General features: G+C 41.5%; 1 non-coding gene across 1 annotated transcript; it reads left to right on the top strand.

The window, feature by feature from the left end:
* Positions 1–277: 277 nt before the first annotated feature.
* Positions 278–384, top strand: LOC148553795 (small nucleolar RNA R71). The gene has a single exon (XR_015892970.1). It is a non-coding gene; the product is annotated as a small nucleolar RNA R71 (small nucleolar RNA).
* Positions 385–5679: the final 5295 nt, after the last annotated feature.

A 5679-nucleotide genomic window follows, 5' to 3' on the forward strand; every position in this document is an offset into this window, starting at 1 on the left:
TGGCCTTGATCTTGTTGATTCCCCCACCCAAAGTTTGGGTGATTCCTCCAACCAGGGTTGTAGGTCTTGGAGTATGGGTCATGATTTTGTCTAGGTGAATTCTCAATGTAGTTGGCTTGCTCCTGCTCACTCTCTGCCTCTGCATTCACTCCCTCTTGGGTAGTTGATGAGGTGGTGATTGCTGCTACTTGGTTCCTCTCCATCTTCTTGGTCTACTGCTTTCTTTGATTCATAAGAAAGGCCTTCATAGAAAATGTGTAGCTGCACCCATTCATTGAACATATCTGGTGGACACATCCTTGTTAGGTCCTTAAACCTCTCCCATGCTTCATATAGAGTCTCACCATCCTGCTGCCTGAAAATTTGAACCTCAGCTCTCAGCCTGTTGATTCTTTGAGGAGGATAGAATCTGGCTAAAAATTTGTTCACCACATCTTCCCAGGTTGTCAAACTCTCCTTAGGGAAAGATTTCAGCCATTTAGATGCCTTATCCTTGAGTGAGAAAGGAAACAAAAGTATTCTATAGGTGTCAGGATGAACACCATTAGACTTCACAGTATCGCATATCCTCAGGAAGGTGGTTAGATGTTGATTGGGGTCTTCTTGGACGCCTCCTCCGAATGAACAGTTGTTCTGAACAAGGGTGATGAGCTGTGGTTTTAGTTCAAAGTTGTTGGCATGTATGGTTGGCTTTTGAATGCTACTCCCATAGTTTCCTGGGTTTGGGTTGATGTAGGAGCCTAGAACTCTTCTCTCTTGCCCAGCATGATTTGCTAGACCTTCTCTGCCATGGTTGTGAGCCTCTTCTTCATGAATGTTCTCCATATTCTCCTTCATGTCTAGTTTAAAGTACTCTTCCTCTTCCTCAGTACCCACTACTCTTTTTCCTCTTGCTTCCCTCCTTAATCTAAGGAAGGTCCTCTCAGGTTCAGAATCAAAGGAAGTTGAAGCCCCGCTTCTCCTCCCTGTCATACAACCAACAAGGTACAAGCAAGGAAATAGATCCAGAAACTATTCTAACAAAAAAATGCTGTTAGTGTGAGTGATGCAATATATCAAATAGTTAGTGGGTGAGTGAAACAGAGTGTAAACAACTGAAATAAAGGGGTTAAAGGGATGGGAATACAAAACAACTGAAACCGAAAGTAAAGTGCTCAAACAGAAATTTAAATCAACAAAATAACAAATGCTCAATCTAGTGATCCTCCAACTTAATCATTGTTGATACAAAATCAATCCCCGGCAACGGTACCATAAACTTGATACGCACAAAACTTGTCTCTCAACAAATTTTCTTCGGCAAGTGTACCGAATTTTTCGTCAAGTAAAAACTCACAATAGAGTGAGGTCGAATCCCACAGAGATTGATTGATCAAGCAACTTTAATTAGAGGAATGTTCTAGTTGAGCAAACCAGAATTTGATTTGAGATTTGCAAAAAATTAAATGGCGGGAAAGTAAATAGCAGAAACAGAAAATGCTAGAAATAAAGAGCTGAATGTAAATGGAGGAAAGTAAATTGCAGAATCTTAAACGGGAATGGGGTAATTGCTCATAAAAGTAAATGGCAGAAATTAAAGAGAATGGGTAAGATTAGAAATGGGGAGTTTCTTGGGCTCAGGAGATGTTGCATTCTCCGAATCAAGTTCATTTTCATCTCTTCCTCAATCAATGCATTCATTGATCTCCTTGGCAATCTTAAGTGATCGAATTCCAATTTCTTGGCAATTCAATCTCTCAAATCTTGATCAATAGCCAATTCCTTGGTCAATTGCTCATGAGAAGAGATGAAGTATGGTCACTGATTATACCACATGCATTTCCCAAATCAAGTGTTGGTAGGATTATAGTCACATATCCATCCAAACCCAATTTGGTCCAGCATGAGAAATCATTTCTAGCATGATCTCTTCATTCCTCTTTCAAGGTTCAGAAGAGATCCAAGTATGAATAGCTTCTTTTCCAAGATAACTACCCAATTGGATGAAGATCGAAAGATTTCTAGTAAAATCAAGAGAAAAGATAGAAGAATGAGAATGAAAACTAATATTGATCCATCAAATTACAACAGTGCTCCCTAACCCAATGAAAGGGGTTTAGTTGTTCATAGCTCTAGAAAATGAAAACCAAGATGGAGAATACATGATGAAAGTAAAACTAGAAGTGCAGAGAAAGTAAAATACAGAGAGTAGTTCTATGCCAAAGGCTCCCTAAAGTTTCCAACTCTCCCAACTAATTCAAAGCTACTCCTATATATACTACTCTTCCGATCTTCTAGTTGGCTCTTCAAGTCTTGGGTATGGGCCACTGAATCTTGAGTTTGAAGCAGTTATCCTTTTCATTGGGCTTAGCTTTGCTTGCAGAGAGAAAAGGTGAAGTAGGCAGGGACTTTGACTCAGGATGTTAGTGGTGTCAACGTTAAGTGAAAGTGTGGGTTCGAGAACGTTAGTGACAATCACCTTTTTCACTAACGTTCCTAACCCAAATATGATCATGTTGACTTCAACATTAGTGGCACTAACGTGACCACTAACTTTGCCTCTTGGTCCTTCGCACACGTTATTGGGACTTACCTTTCCCAATAACGTGGAGAGTCCTCCCTTGTCCTTACGTTAGCATCCACGTTAACTAGGTTAACGTGGCTTCTAACGTAGTAATTCCAATCCTTCGAGAACGTTAGTGACACTTACCTTTGTCACTAACGTTCCAGTGTGCCCCTATTTCCCACGTTAGAGTCCACATTAACTAAGTTAACGTGGCTTCTAACGTAGTCATGCTAGCCATCTCCAACGTTAGTGACAAAGGTGAGTGTCACTAACGTTGGCTCATCATCTCTTTATCCATGTTAGCTTCCACATTAACTAAGTTAACGTGGGAGTTAACGTTGCTCATGGTGGCTCTTGGTGGTTCACCCCAACGTTAGTGACAAAGGTACGTGTCACTAACGTTGGCTATCAATTGCTCTCTCCACATTAGCTTCCACGATAACTAAGTTAACGTGGGAGTTAATGTGGCTTCTGGAGGCTTGGCCAACATTAGGGACAAAGGTGAATGTCACTAACGTTGACTTCTCTTTTGCTTCTTAACGTTAGAGTCCACGTTAACTAAGTTAACGTGGCTCTTAACGTGGCCACTTATGAGCTTGGTCCAACGTTAGTGACAAAGGTAAGTGTCACTAACGTTGGCTCCATTTTCTTTCTTCCACGTTAGAGTTCACGTAAACTTAGTTAACGTGACTCTTAACGTGGGTTATGATGGCTTCGAGGGCGTTATTGGCGATTACTTTTCTCATTAACGTTGCAAGCTAGCTCCCATTCCACGTTAGTGGTCATGTTAGTTAGACTAACGTGGCTACTAACGTGGTTCTTCCTTGCTTCCTTTGTCCTGAAATCAAGCAATAAAGTGCATCAAAGTTCTAATCCAAATCATGAGACATTCATCCTCTAATTTGTCATATAATTCATACAAAATTCTCATGAAATCATGTAAAGTGCACAATGTATGCTTGAATCAAGATGTAAGTGAATATCTACCCAAAACTAGCTTATTTTCTAAGAAAATGCATGAAACTACCTTAAAAACAGTAAAGAAAAGGTCAGTGAAACTGGCCAAAATGCCCTGGCATCATCCACCACCACCGTCGGACCACAACTTCGGCAATCACAATTTCCTTTCCTTTTTTTTCTCTTCCTTCCCCTCTTATCTCATTCTTACTCCCATTTATCTCCCTCTTTGCATCTCCTTTTCAATGTTTCTTTTCTTCCTTTCTTCTACTCTTTAATTCTTCTTTTGTTTCTTGCATTCAACTATTTTTTATTGCATATTAATTTTGTTTTCTTGTTAATTCCTTTTTATTTCTTTTCTCTTGCATTTTTATTTTGGTGTTAGAATTTTATTTGGGTGATTATTTTACTATTTCTTAGCTTGTTTGTGTTATGAGGTGTGCTTTGACAATTGGCATTCTATTTTGGGTCTCCTATACACTTGGACTGATTACTTTATTTTCTATTTTTAATTTGCACACCAAGTGGTTGTCAAAAAGCTCTCATGGTATCTTGATTTATTTTCTATCTTATTCTTGCACCTTAATGCTTCTTTTTCACAACCCTTGCAATCCATGTGTATTGAGTCTCGTATTCTTGTTGATATTGATGCTTGAGCTGTTCTTCTCATACTTGTTACTTGTATGCTTTTATCCCTCTTGCATCTAGTTGTTAGTGATATGCCTTCATGATTTTAATTGATGTCTTACTTGTATGTTGTAGCTACCATGTATTTAAGATACTTTCCTTCTCTCTGGCATACATTATCACTTGCACTTTCTTCTTTACGGTGTTTATTTTTCTAAGTTTCATATTCCTTTTTTGCTCCCTTTTTCAGGATGGCCATCAAGAGAGAAAAAGAGAAGGCTTCTAACAAGGCACCAGCAAAGAAGGGTACTAAAAGAGCACCGGCTAAGGCTCAACCATCCTCAACAGTCAAGCCACCTACTAAGTGGGTGAAGAAGACCATCCGAGTTGATGAAAAAGAGAAGGAATTTTCTGCACGGGACTCTGCACGATTCACTAATTGCTATTGTGAGCGGATGTTCCCCGTCTTAGTAGAGAGAAACTACCACAATGAGCACCTCATCATTCTTCCAGCGCACTTCGTTGAATTTGTGGTTCCCCGCGTTGAAAGAAGACAGTGGAAATTCTTACAGAGGCAACCGTGAGAAGCTAATCTCTCTTAGGTAGTTGAATTCTATGCCAACTATCACTCGCCTACTCTCCAGTCAGTCTTTATGCGACAAAAGCAAGTCCCTGTCTCAGAAGGTGCCATACAAAAAGTACTTGGTCTCTTACCTAGTCCAGAGGGGATGGATGCCTATCAAGAGGCACAGCTTGAGCGCTAGACATTCTAGTTTGACTGGCACAGCGTCCATAGACTCATAGCCCAACCTGACAGCGATTGGATATATGGGCAATATCGGACTCGACCCAAGAACATCTCCGCCCAAGCACTCACTTTGGAGGCTCGAGTGTGGGCACAGATCATGTCCCACTACATATTTTTGAGCACTCGTGAGTCCTCTTTCACTGCTGACATGGCCGTTCTCGTCTGGTGCATTCTCACAGAGAAGCCTCTCAACTTGCCATGGCTCATCCGACAGGCTATGGGCCGAGTGTAGATCGTAGGCAACCTACCTTTTCCCGCATTGGTTATAAACTTGGTATCTACAGCGGGAGTCTCCTATCGGGATGGGAATACGAGGACCATGATTTCCAGGGATGGCGAATTTGTCCCGAATGGGAAGTATATCAGACCTCCAACGCCATATGTGAGCCGGACTGAAGACCCGTCCTTTGACGCCCCTTCATCTTCTGCTCCACCATCATCCATACCACATACACTACCCACCAATCCGTTACTACTTGAGATCCTTAAGAAGTTAGACCGCCAAGGCCGGCGGATTGAGCAAATTGAGCGCCGCAACAAGCACCGATACAACTACTTAAAGGAGCTCGTTATTTCTGCTCACCCACCTCCGAAAGAGCCCGATACCCCAGAATCCACTTCAAATAGCAGCATGGAGAGCCATGACAAACCGGACAGTGGGACTGATGATTCCAACCTTACTTTGCTCATCACTGATGGCACGAAGGACCGTGCCAAGCATTAAGTGTGGGGAGGTCGGTAA

Source organism: Arachis ipaensis, chromosome B7 (genome assembly GCF_059453495.1).
Source record: "Arachis ipaensis isolate K30076 ecotype BB chromosome B7, ASM5945349v1, whole genome shotgun sequence".
NCBI lineage: Eukaryota > Viridiplantae > Streptophyta > Magnoliopsida > Fabales > Fabaceae > Arachis > Arachis ipaensis.